The 14,941-nt window shown below is 39.6% G+C and overlaps 2 pseudogenes; both read right to left on the bottom strand.

The window, feature by feature from the left end:
- Nucleotides 1-1,058: 1,058 nt before the first annotated feature.
- Nucleotides 1,059-7,929, bottom strand: LOC132278996 (GDSL esterase/lipase At1g28600-like; annotated as a pseudogene).
- A 6,499-nt stretch (nucleotides 7,930-14,428) lies between these two features.
- LOC132283649 (small nucleolar RNA R71) lies at nucleotides 14,429-14,527 on the bottom strand (annotated as a pseudogene).
- Between the last annotated feature and the right edge of the window lie 414 nt (nucleotides 14,528-14,941).

The following is a 14,941-nucleotide window of genomic DNA, read 5'->3' as shown; positions in this document are numbered from 1 at the left end:
CAAACCTCCAATTCAGTCAAATTCGGAGCATTTAGAGAGACATAAGCTTATATTTCTTGCCACATTTTCAGACCAGAAACATCACAGAGATCTCAAGACTACTCATTATTGTACAGACTTGGGTAGATGAACCTTCATCAAATAGACAAGACATCTCCTAAGAAGAGGTTGAAATGGATGGGTCTCTTCTAGACACCTTATTAGCTACCACTCCTTCCTCTGAACCTACCTTATCATCTGTCATGTATGTAATCCACAAACAAATAACATGGAGATATGAAGACAAAGGGTCCCCTAGGGTAAACTCCTCAAAGATGTGATGTTTATTACTGATGGACCATTGCCCCTTGTATAACCCCTTCTCCCTCAAAGGGGAGGAGAAGGATTTGAACTCGTACTAGACAATTTGTGAATGTGTCCAATTGTATAATCTCTCCTCCTCCCTCAAAGGGGAGAAGAAAGGTTTGAACTCATAGTAAACCATTCTGTAGCTCTCAACCAAATTTTTTTGTGGACTCAACTCTTCTGGTCACTGCAGTAACCCATCTCAAGGCAACATCTTGTGATATTAAGGAAGTGCTTGGTCAATCTGGTGACATTAGGGAAAGAACAAACACAGAGTAAATGCATTATTATACTGAGATTGAAGGTCTCCCAGGGTTTTGAAACACAGGACTTTTTCCCCTTTCGAAGAGGATCGGGTTGAGGACTCTAGTGGATTTACTGAATTTAGTTTTATACAGTGTTCAAAGGCATAAAAATTATGCTATAAATCATTTTACGTCATCTAGAAAAAATTATAGAAAAATGCATTTAAACGCATAATTTCATAAAACCCAAAATTATGTCATAGAAAATTCATCGTTCATGGCTAAGGGGGACCATAAAGATATCCCTATAACCAATGGAAAGAAAGTGGAAATATGGTCAACCCAAGTAAGGTATTATTCAATAATATGCTCGAATAACAAATGTAAAATTGCATTGGTCATAGCTAGTTATAATTAGAAAATTCAGCAGTCACTGCAACAGAAACATATGACGTGTTCAATGGAGGAATGGTGTATGGTCCGACTAATAAACCTTGGGAAATCCATTTATATGCAGCTTCAGTGAAGTGCAAACCGTCCCAGCTAGCATACAGAGAAGGGTTGTCGCAACTAGTTGATGTTGGAGAGCCACATTCCGCAGATGAGTTGACATTGTATGGGCCTCCCCTCCACAGCATGCAGTCAGAGCTCCTTCTGTAAATCCTGCAATAATTGGTCATAAACAATAGTTTCATATTTGATGCGATTATAATATTTTATGAGTATGAAATGTCCAGGCATGCGTAAGCATACTGTAAAAGACTGGTGCTTGGAATTAGATAACTTAACTACTATAAAACTTGAGTCTGAATGGTATTTCAAGCTGATTAAAAAAGACGAAGTATTTCAAGAAATTGAGTTTGAAAATCAAGCTCCAGCTTAGCTTGTTTAGGCAGAAGAAGAATCTCGAGAAAATACAGTGACCTTGAGCTATATTTTGTGGCATACCAAGATTGCCTTACTTGAAAGTCACAAAATAGTAGTGCAAGTGACAGAAAATGATATGCATAAAGTTAAAAGGGTGGAAGTACCAAATTTGCTGGGAGAAAGATAGAAGCGCATTGCGTCATTGTAATAATCTGCATAGATAATGGTGGTATGAGGATGAAGTTCTCCGGTTTAGTTCTATCTGAAGTAATTCATTGTGGTACTCAGCAAACTTGTTCAACCAGATGAGGCAGCCAGTTTGGGGGTCATATTCTTCCTCCTTTGAATTGTTGTAATATGCTAGATTAACCGCTAAGCATCCAATTGGTATGTTCCCAGGGACCATGAGTGTCACCGCTCCAAGCTTGATTAACTCCTGCATGTAAAAAACAATTTCAAAAGATGTGTCTCTGCGTGTGTGTGTGCGTGTGTAAGGAACAATTGCAATTTACAACGCAGCCAATCACTCTGAAACACTGGAGTCACCGGACAGGAATTGTACACTCATACGGTGATTCGAGAAAGGGATAGATTCAGGAGGAGTACTATTGGCTACCAAAGTTCAGCTTGGCAAATTATAGGAGAAGCAAAAACTACCAACCCACATCCTAGGCAGCAAACATTACAGAAACCTTTTTGCAATTTTTTTTTCCCAATAAAAGGCAATATATATAACAGGAAAAAAATGGCAAACCCCATACAAAGGCTACAGAAAAAAAGCCAACAAAAAGGAAACAAGCTAAACAACAGAGCACAACAACAGCAACAAACACCAAAAGCCAACCAAGGCAATCAATCAAAAATAGAAACATAAACAATGACATAAGCTTCTTACATTGACCGCGGAAGCAATGACATTTACAATTAGAGGTACGAATGATTGAACCTCTTCAAAGCTTATTCCTAAAGGGAATACATTTCAATAACTACAATGACGGGTGTATAACGAATGCCATCCAATCACAATCACACCACATATGCAAATAGAGTGCAATATCATGCAAGTGTCGATTCCCATTTCCGAAACAATTCCGTTTTAACTTCTAAACCGTTATGGTAATCCGACCCAAGGCACCTCCAAAACGTCACAAAATGAGGATTGACTAACTATCCACGACCACAAGGCACCTCCAAGGCGTCACATCCGGCCTAGTTAACTCAACCACACTCCCTTCTAGACTACACTAACATCGTGGACCACTAGGCGCCTCCTAGGCGTCTGGTTTTCGCAAACACTTTTATAAAACTTTTTTCCAAAACAATTTATCTTGTTTTAAAACACTTTTCCCCCATTTTCTTTCCCAATGAATGCATGGGTGCTTCATACTTCTAATCATCAATATAACCATAACATTCTCATACATGTTACTCAAGATATATTGCTAAAATATACAAATCATGCTTTCAATCATCATTGATTCAATATCGTAAGCAAATAAAACAAGAATTTAATCCCATATAAGCATGCTTATTCACAACACATCAACTATCACATATTTACACATTCGATATACATCATTTATAACATTTTAAAGGTAATTAACATAAAATGAGCATGCTTGACACAAATAAAGGAGATTTAACTCACAAAAACATAAGAACTTGTGGATTAGAGACCACTACCTCTTAATTAGAGAAAAGCCCCAAATTTCCCCCAACTCCAAGCCCTAATTCGAAATCTAAAGGCTTGGCTAAATGGTGTTTGGCTCCTATCAAATCGACGGCTTCGATGAGCTCTCCAACTTTACTTCACAAGGTTATATCAAATTCACAAAGATGATGAAGAAATCAAAGCTTGAAACTTTGAAGTGAAAGAAAAAGAAAAAGAAGATGAGAGGAAGAGAGAGTGCCAGGGAGAGAGAGGGGAAATAAGGCCAAACAATGGCCTAATAGCCACTAAAAGTCTTAGTGGTGGGTCCCACCATAAATAAAAATCATACCCTTTTTAATTTTCTACCACAAAATATATATATACCCTAATTAAATCACAAACACACAATTCAACCTAAAACCATACAATTATGTACAAAATAACTATGCATTAATTGCAATGAACCCGTGACATATGTAACGACCCAAACCCGTAGGTTCGAACCATTAGCCAGGTCCTTAACAGAACCCGAGGTCAACTAGGTCCTACACTCCATTTCCTATGTTCAAACCCACCATAAGACTCATTATGGGCTCAAAATACTCAAGGACACAAGCTTACAATGCTGGTTAAACATTACAGGTCAAAAAGGAACAATTAGCCGGCTGATAGCCTTTGAGCGGCTGACTGACAAGGCAGGATCAACCGGCTGACCTACATAGTCGGTCGGCCAAAACGATGGTGAAGGATACATGCTCTCGGGACTTTCACTGTGCAGGTCATCGATCGGCTGAAGGATAGGATTCGGTCGGCCGAACCTGGAGTTTCGGTCGGCTGGTGGAGAAAATTAGCCGGCCGAAACATGACTCTGGGCCCTGTACCTCACTGTAATGGTCACTGAATGTGTATACTACCCCTTTAGTTCACATCAAACCTGTCTTGCAACCACTTCCCGAAATCACGACGTCAATATATGATAATACACAGTTAAATGACCTCAATAATAAATTAAGATATGATTACCCTTCCCATTCATCAACAAGTGTTTACATGTTATCAAATTTACATCCAAAAATCATCAAGTATCATAATTATATTACATGGCTTTGATTTACAAAATAAATACACTTTTCTAGAACATGGGGCTTTACAAATGAATGGGAAATATACAAAGGATGACAAAATGCAATTTCAAGTCTTCATCAAACTTATAGTGGAATATCATCCGCCACTTCTTTCCCGAGCCCTGAAAAATGTTAAATAGAATGGGGTGAGAAAATTGCTCAGTAAGGAGTGCCTAAGACACACCTCTTGTATCCCCGTGTATCCAAACAAGGAATAGGACAATAGGAATCGGGGTCATAATATGTCGGGAAAGTACAACATTACATCCAATCTCAGCATACACAGTATGATGCTATAAAATGCAATGCGTGCAGATGTCGCTCCCCATTTTCAACATTCAAATCCATTACTTTCAAAATGTTAATATAACCCGCCCTTTGGTGACCCCGCAACGACACGAGAGAAGGATTGGCTAGTGTCCCTGACCCTTGGTACCCCCGCGGCTTCATTTTGGGCCCAGCTAGCTCAACCACGCTAGGGCAATCTCCCTAGTTCCCTCTAGGCTTTATTAACACACCGGCCCTTTGGTACTCCCGCGGCAACCGGGTTTTCTCAAAACCACTTTTATCAAATTCCTTCCCAAAATCTCCTTTCATTTTCATTCAAACAGTTGCCCTTTTTATTAATACCCAATGCTATGAAATGCATGTCACATTTATCTCCAATAATATGAGCATAAAAGAAATTCACACCACACAATTTAACATGCTCTTTCATAACAACTTCCAGAAAATTAGTAGACATTATAGGCATGTAAATTAACATCTAAGCATGCTTTTCACCTCAATTCATTAACACATATAAGTATAGATTTTCTAACACAACAATCATGTCATTTTCAAGTCAATCAATTTAAATAAAGCATGTTTTACATACAATTTAATTGTTTTTTTCATAATCATATAATTCATCTACACAAATCTAGCTACTTTAAAAGGGAACCAACACAAACTAACATAGTAGGATATAAATCAACTAAAATTAACTCACTAAAGAGCAAGATTGTGTAGATTAGAGACCCCTATCTCAATTTGAACCAAAAGCCCCAATTTTTGCCCTAGATCCCCATTCTCCTGGAGTGCACCAAACACCAAATTGCTCCGATCAATTCGTAGACCTCGGCGTGGGTTTCAATTTGCCACAAACGGCACTTAAAAACATTAAGTATAGAGAGAGAGATCTAAATTCAAAATTGTGATGTAAAAAGAAAAGAAGAAAAAGAGTTTGAGAGGAGAAGAGAGAGAGCAGCGGAAGAGATGAGAGATTAGAGCCAAAGTGGTCTCTAGACCACTTAAAAAAAATCTTGTGGGTCCCACCATTTTTAATTTCTTTTCTCTTTTTCTTTTTACCCCACATACAAATATATACACACATACACATTTTAAATCACAACCATAAACCACACATCAAATAAAATAAACATGATGCAAATGGACCCAACTAAAATACCCACATGCAACAATTCCGGTAGCGGGTCCCACACGGAACCGTCCGGCCTAAAAAATGGAAAAAATGCAAAAACGATCACCCTTACATTTCAAAGAGTCCTGGACTCAATGAAATGTCCCAACAACTCTCATATACAACCGGCACACTCCGCAGTGTTCGGTACGCAAAACAACAAAGGACGAAAATGCCCTCGCGGCGACAAAAATTTCGAAAAAAGAAAAATGATGAAAAATGGAAGCATCACAATCTACCCTCCTTAAAGAGATTTCGTCCTTGAAATCTACCCTCCTTAAAGAAGGAAACCCACAGCCACACACCTTCTGAGAACACCTCACCAAACCCCGTGACTAAGAAATCAATAACCTTGTTACCTTTGACTCTCGATGCCAATAGGCAATCCATATTGTTATCAAAACAACCCAATGCTCACCACCCCATGAGGGTACTCATCACTCACAACATCATAACACCAGACCATCTGGTACGCCCTACGCTGTACCCAGCTCGAAACGGACATTGGTCTACTCTGCACTGCTACACGAGACTTCGAGGCTCGAAAGAAGAACGGTCACAAGACCCCTGAACATAACATTATCCTATCCCAACTGTTTATTTAAAGGACACACTAGACCCTAACCGGGGAACCCCGTCTATCATACAATCAAATGCAAACTCAAACTTACATGTCCCTATCGGATCAAGTACTCGCTATCCACCGCATAGCTACACCACCACACCATATGACAATCATCATACCAAACAACTTAAAGGAAACGAAACAACAGATTTCCCAATGACTACATAACCATAAGTCATCAAAATGATAAAACATACTATCCTGTATTCTGGACACAAATCCCCAAAACAAGATCCTCAATAATCAATGATTCTACCACAAACCCTTTTATCGGACACTTAGTCCTAACACACCCCGTCACTCGAGACAAACCATCGAAGTCCACACTATTAAACCGACACAACATACAATGTTATGCCCTCACTGCTCCTGACAAACTAAAATCATCATGGACCTTTGACCCGACATCATGCTAAGGATGGACTGACTCAGGAGAAATGGTTGGCCAGGCCATTCTCATCATCGATCCGATCTCAACACTGACGTTGTTCCTGTCCTCAGGTCTAAACCTCATGCATAACTCCATACAGTCCATAAAATAATCACAAGATCCTCTCTCTAATCAATTCGTCACTCTACATAACCTCGACAATCATACAGTCACATACTAGCTCTAAGAATCCCAATCGCACACTAATCACATAACCCCTAACAGGCTGGAAACAATATGGCACCAAACGTCACAATCTTCAACCAGCATAAAAGATCTCTAATCTCCTCATAACACCCATACCAGGCAAACGACTCCATGTCACCATTCAGTTCAATTCTTACCTCTTCAAAACACTCAATACAACCGTCTCATGCCTGAAACCTTAAACTAAAGTCAATCACTCCTATTATTTCTCAATGAAATCACGCATTCTCTCCCTCTAGTTGCCTAGCACTCAAACAATACCAACACTTGTCCTCAAGGCACTGCTCAATTCAGACATCAAGAAAGCATCCGGATACACAACTCACATTACATCACCTAGTCATCCTCAAACTATCGTCCATAACACATTCCCTAACCATCACCGATAGCACCTTACACCAGAAACAAGGTCCCTTTCAGTAACCCATTCCTCACAATCCACCTGTCAAAAGTATTCTCAGAACAAGCACCACAAAACCTAAAGACTCCACCTCCTTCCGGAGGAGTGAGTTGACCCATTCAACCAAAACCTCTACCGATGAACCCTAATAGCATAACAAACCACTCACAGATCCGTCCACCTATGGACGCGCACAACTCCTAATCGGAGAACAAGACTCATGACGAATGACGTCCTTACCAAGGCTAAAACAAACAGAAAGGGTAACGGACCCTGCTCTCACAAGAGACCAACATCTCGCACCTGAATGAACCAGACACCCTATCACACATTACTCACCAATCGTCCAACCATGGACACCCAATCTCACCTGAGATAAAATGAACTTCCTACGCACAAGAAGGAGAACCAATATAGAAACACATATGAGATCACAAACACCAATCTAAGCGACCTCGCCACTAACGGACCGTCCTACACAATCAACGCAGAAACCTCGTATACACTTTTCCGTAACACCCTCAACATACTAACACTGGGAACCATCACTGCATGTTGAACATCGTTTCCCATCTTACCCAATAATCTCCCAATGAAAAACTCTATGCAATACAACGGCACATGATCACCTGTTCCACCTCTACACTTTGAAGGCGACACTACCTCGATCACAGTGCACACGAAACTCGTTACCTTAGTCACAACAACCCACTAACTCTTCAAAAGAAAAAGATGCCTACATGGCAACATCGTCCTCACTGACTCTAATGACCACACCGTCCACAATCACCTTAACTGGCACACAATCCGTCAACTACATGACAACACACAACAAATAACTCGTAATTTCCAAACCGTATTTGGATCATACCTTAAACTAGTCTGCTCATCAGCACTAAGCATTACACCACAACACTATCACACCTCTACTGCCACTTACTCCAACCACAGTCCTATTCTATCATCCCACTGGACCATTAAGCTATAACTAAAGGATTTTTCCTCAGATATCCTTAAGACAATATCATCGTAACAAAAGAACAAGCATTACTCACAATACTCCCCATAATGATCACTGCATTCAACTAGAAAAGAACCTCAATACGACAATACCTTGCTGATAAATCTTTAAAACAACAATGAGTATAAAGCCCAGAATGCTCAACACCCAATTGTTACCTCAATACCATCAATGGTACCATCAATCATCGACGCTTAACCGACGACTTAATCCACTTCTTCTAAGGCGATCTACGTGCCTAATGAGAAAACCTCATACTCCAGGTTCAACATTACTACCTCCCTTCTTCACTGTTCTTTAGAACACTCTTAGCCCCAACAAAAATCAAATGGGGCTACCAACTAATCCACAAAGTGAATCTCTTCCCAATCACTCCAACATTAGTCCATCTCTTCAAATACTCAAACAACAAACGCTATCTTCTGATATTCCAGACGCACTCTGAAATACAATCCGAATCCAAAGCTTTCAAATTCTAAAACACAATCCATTTGATAACACCATACTCACCAGCTATCACTCCATCCGCAAACAACCAAACACCACACTACCTGCCTTATATTGCAATCATGTTCTACACAACTAAAACTAACCACTATATACCACCTCGAGACTATCTAGACAACCGCATCAACCCAGAACTCCGCTCATCGACCGAGCCATGCAATCGACTCACCGAGAGTCAATTACCCATAGCACACTCCTATAGTTCTCCGAAACAAAGACTACCTCTCTACAAACCAGTCTCTAAAATAGACTCTTACAAGACCACAAAATGATCCACATTTGCGATCGATCCTACGTCACCCCTAGACCTACAAGGTCCAACAAATCCCCACGACAGTCAAAACCAATATGCTCCCTGAGACCGTACCAAAAGACACACATCTACAACTTATAGACTACATTCGTGACTTAAACAATCTCTGTCACACCTACCACGACCAGTTCGATAAGAACCTCCACACCAAACCATGACCCAAGTCACTAACACCAACCTCCTATGGTCATACTGAAACCCTCACTCGCACACCTGACCTCCACGGCTACTAGAAACCACACACCAAAGCATGAAACTCACACACAACAAGGGCACATTGCCATGAAATATGAACCCGTTCTAAAGTCGTGCTCTAAGCACCGCATAAAATGTAACTAAGAAAATAAAAATGGCTACACACCAAATAGCTCAATGCATTAGCTAAAAGACTAAGTCATCCGTTAGATAAGAACTGACACCCAACCACCCTGGAGCAACTGAGCTCCTAGCCAACTCAGATCAAAACTTACACAACCGTCCCATGCTCGACCGCATAAACACATAAAAACACAGATGTGCACGTATATAAAATGAGCGAAACCATAATACTGTGCTCATTACTTGCCACATTATCATAAAGAAAATTGCACTGACCGTGCTTACTTCTCGCCACCATCGTATATCTCATACTTTCCGTCTCATCATATATGGCATGTTTACAGTTAACATAAACACTTCATTTACAGGTATCGACAATTTAAACACATATGCACTTAACAAATAGGCATGCCTTTCAAAACAATAAACATTTAAACAAGTAACAAGTAAGCATGCTTCTTAAATAGTTGAGCATTTTAACACATAAGCACATAAACAATGCAAGTTAACTTTCTACCCCTTTTAGGTAAGCCATTACCCGTCGTCCGAAAGGTATTCGAACCTAAAGCTCTGATACCAATTTTGTAACGACTCGAACCCGTTGGTCCGAACCATTAACCGGGTTCTTAACTGAACCCGAGATCAACTAGGTCCTACACTCCATTTCTTATGTTCAAACTTACCATAAGACTCATTCTGGGCTCAAAATACTCAAGGACATAAGCTTACAATGCTGGTCAAACATTACAGGTCAAAAAGGAACAGTCAGCTGGCTGATAGCCTTTGGGTGGCCGATTGACAAGGCAGGACCGGGCGGCTGACCTACATGGTCGGTCGGCTGAAATGATGGTGAAGGATACATGCTCTCGAGACTTTCACTGTGCAGTTCATCGGTCGGCTGAAGGATAGGATTCGGTTGGCCGAACCTAGAGTTTTGGTCGGCTGGTAGAGAAAATCAGCCGGCCGAAACATGACTCTGGGCCCTGTACCTCACTGTAATGGTCACTGAATGTGTATACTACCCCTTTAGTTCACATCAAACCGTCTTGCAACCACTTCCCGAATTCACGATGTCAATATATGATAATACACAATTAAATGACCTCAATAATAAATTAAGATATGATTACCCTTCCCATTCATCAACAAGTGTTTACATGTTATCAAATTTACATCCAAAAATCATCAAGTATCATAATTATATTACATGGCCTTGATTTACAAAATAAATAGACTTTTCTAGAACATGGGGCTTTACAAATGAATGGGAAATATACAAAGGATGACAAAATGCAATTTCAAGTCTTCATCAAACTTGTGGTGGAATATCATCCGCCACTTCCTTCCCGAGCCCTGAAAAATGTTAAATGGAATGGGGTGAGCAAATTGCTCAGTAGGGAGTGCCTAAGACACACCTCTTGTGTCCCTATGAATCCAAACAAGGAATAGGACAATAGGAATCGGGGTCATACTATGTTGAGAAAGTACAACATTACATCTAATCTCAGCATACACAATATGATGCTATGAAATGCAATGCGTGACAATGTCGCTCCCCATTTTCAACATTCAAATCCATCACTTTCAAAATGTTAATATAACTTGCCCTTTGGTGACCCCATAGCGACACGAGAGAAGGATTGGCTAGTGTCCCTGACCTTTAGTACCCCCGCGGCGTCATTTTAGGCCCAGCTAGCTCAACCACGCTAGGGCAATCTCCCTAGTTCCCTCTAGGTTATATTAACACACCGGCCCTTTGGTATCCCCGCGGCGACCGGGTTTTCTTAAAACCACTTTTATCAAATTCCTTCCCAAAATCCCCTTTCATTTTCATTCAAACATTTGCCCTTTTTATTAATGCCCAATGCCATGAGATGCATGTCACATTTATCTCTAATAATATGAGCATAAAAGAAATTCACACCACTGATGAGCACTGAAAAGTGCGTACTTAAACCCCTTAAGCTTAGGCATTCTAGCACCTTTATTTATCTTACTTTTCCATTTTAGATTGATTTCGTATTATTTCCATTTTCAGACACTTATCCCGAAAATAAGCTAACTCAGCCAAATAAAAGCTTATTTGAAGCAATTCTGGGATTAAACAAAGAAAGGAGCAAAGTGGAGAAAGAAGAAAGCAAATGAAGCCAAAGGTGGAAAGCAGAAAAGTTCGATCGATCTAAGTTCAAGGTTCGATCGATCGAACAATGATCGATCTCAGCACTTCAAGATAGATCCAAGCCTAGACCCAAAAGCATAAAATCCAAAAGTTCGATCGATCCAACACCATCCTTCGATCGATCGAACATTTTTGTCCTTATTCAAATAATTGATCCTATCCACAGTTGTACCACCCACTAACCACTTTTGTCCTTTTCCCATAAATATCTCTCAAACTATCTCAGATTTGTCTTTTCCCAAAAAGCTTAGCCAGTTGGATCGATCCAGCCTAAGTTCGATAAATCTCAGCCAGTTCGATCAATCCAAGACCAAAGTTCGATCGATCGAACTTCCTCCAGTGCGAAAAAATTAAATTCCATCTCATTGAAAGTTGTCCTTTAACCAATCATTAGGGAATATTGTGTGCACGACCCCAGCTCATTTTGGGTGCCATTTTGACCTACCTATATAAGGATAAGGATTGCTTTTTACAAAGGGAGCCAATTTGATTTTCATATCATCTCTTGGAGAGGAAGTTAAGAGGAGGAGAAAGCTAGAGACACCATTGGAGACTCTTCATCAACCAAGGAGCAAGCCTCTTCCATGGAGTTAACCCTTGAGGGTTGGAGCAACATCACCATGAGTGGCTAGACATCCTCTTGGGGCTAAAGTTAGCCCCAAGCATGCTTTCTATATCTTAATCGTGTGTATTATTGAGGGATTAGTGTTGTAATTGATGTTTTGACTCTTTTATATATATAGATCTTGTTTATTCAATGATTTATGTGGTTTAATGCTTCAAGTGATCATTGCATTCTATCCATATGTCTATGTATGTTAGAATAGATGTTTATGTGTTTGTCTCTAGATTTTGTGTTATTGATGCATGTCTATGTGTATTGATGCTATAGATTTGGAGATTGTCAAAGCATAGTGCTTAAAGGAATGCTCTTATGATTATCTTGATGGTTCATACTTATTCTTTGATGGATTGTGCCTCTCCCCTAGTTTATTTTCATGCTAGTAGTGTAGTTGTAGTATAGTGTTAAATGGGAGGACAATCCATGCTTGTTGTTTAATGATCCAAGCTTTTGAATGTAAGTAGTATATGTCTCTAACCTTGTGTTGTATTTGGATTGTGAGCTTAATGAAAGGATTAATGACTTGTTTTGATCTATTGTGCCTTTCACATGTTGTTTGGACAATATATGCTTCATTGCTTAGATATATTGTGCCTTTCACATGATGTTTAGACAATACATGCTTAACTAGTCATCCTTACTCACTCTTAATTGCATTCTTTTGCTATCACTTAATTTAATTTAGTTGTTCTTTAATCAACCAACCAACCAATTGTTTGATCACTCGACCTACTAGCCCTAATAATGATTCCACGATATTGCTCGATCCCTACAATCCCTTGGGACGATCTCTACTCGCCCTAGCTATATTTTTAGTGAAAGGTAGTAGTGGCTTCTATAAATGTAAAACTCTTGGCCCTCGCCTTAATGCACACTCTTAAGCTTATGGTAGGACGATGACCAACAAGTTTTTGGCGCCGTTGCCGGGGATTGATTGATTAGATTAGACAACGTCGAATTTGTGAAATTGATTAGGATTAGTACTCTTTTGATCGTGTCTTTACTTTACTTCTATTTTTCTTTTTGGATTACTTATTGTGTTGTTCTTACTTGACAAGGTGCATTGTTGGAGAGGAAGCAAGCAAATGAGCCATCAAGTACTTAAGCAAGCTAAAAGTAAAAAGCTAAAAAGTCTAAAAATTGCTAAGCTAAGCTATAAATTTGGAGTTGAAGTGCTAAAGGACCTTTGTAAGACTTTCTTTACTCAATCCCTTAGTTAAATCATCGGCCCGCGTAGAGGCTTATTTTTAATTATCTTGCATCATTGTTGTTAAATCATAGGAGTATGAATTAAGTGTGTGTGGAAGAAGTCTAATTGCATTGTTGTGAAGGCATAGTGTTTGTCACTGTTTGTGTTTCTTTGTGTTTTGCATTGTGCATGCATGGACGTCGTTCATTGAGACCAACACTTGTCCCTCTTGATTTGCATCTTGAATCTATCATTAGAAATCCGAGGGGAAGAGGAAGTTCAAATAGAGCCAATCTATTAATGGATGACCATAATGACAATCATGTTGAGGACCTTGGTCACATAGACCAACAAGGTATCCTTCATCCCAATGTGTACAATAAGAACATACAAGTACCATTAGGCATGCCTAGACCATTCATTCACCAATCGCCACAACAACAAGGCCAAGTTCCATATGGAATGCCAAGGCCAATGTATACTCCACAACCTCCCATCAACAATCAAGGAATTCAAAACCAAGGTGTTCATGTTGCACCTCAAGTAGCTAATCCACCTCTTGTTTTAAGAGACCATGATGTGCCTAATGAGTATAATGCACTTACATGCATCCAATTACCTCCATTTAGAGCACATCATTATGAAATTAAGCCACAAACCATTCAAATGCTTCCTAACTATCATGGACTTCCAAGTGAAGAACCTTACAAGCATTTGGATGAGTTTCTTGAAGTATGTTCCACTGTAAAATATACGGACATACCGGAAGAGGTTTTAAGACTCAAACTTTTTCCATTCACCTTAAAAGACAAGGCAAAATATTGGTTTAACAATCTTAGGCCTTTTTCAATCACTTCTTGGGCAGAATTGCAACAAGAATTCTTGAAGAAGTACTATCCGGTTTCAAAAACCAATGCCATGAGAACCTCAATTCGAGAATTTTCACATGGGGATGGAGAAACGTTTCATGAGGCATGAGAACGCTTCAATGAATTACTTAGGAAGTGTCCACATCATGACATGCTCAAATGGCAATTAGTTCAATACTTCTTTAAGAGCTTATCGGATAACTATAAGGGTATGGTTGATGCTTCCATGGGTGGCTCATACATTGATAGGTATGAGGATGACGTGTGGCATCTCTATGAGAGCATGAGTGAAAATTCTTTGCATAGAACACTATCATCCAAGAATGGTAGAAATTCACAAAGTAAGAAGAGTGTTGGCTTACATCAAATCGACCATTCAAATGAAATAGCCGCCGAAATGAAGTCTTTATCTTAAAGGTTTGATCAATTTTTGATTAACCAAAACTCAGCGAACCAAGTATCTTCCTTCCCTAACCATTCTCATCGTGCATCAAATGAAACATGTATGACTTGTTCTAGTGTTCTTCATTCTACTTCTCATTGTCCTCACGGACAAGTGCAAAATGA

This window comes from Cornus florida, unplaced genomic scaffold (assembly GCF_030987335.1).
Source record: "Cornus florida cultivar Cherokee Brave unplaced genomic scaffold, ASM3098733v1 CherokeeBrave_3.0.0_Hap2_Chr01, whole genome shotgun sequence".
Taxonomy (NCBI): Eukaryota; Viridiplantae; Streptophyta; class Magnoliopsida; order Cornales; family Cornaceae; genus Cornus; species Cornus florida.
Note: the sequence above shows the minus strand (reverse complement) of the source record. Positions and strands in the feature narration are given on the sequence as shown.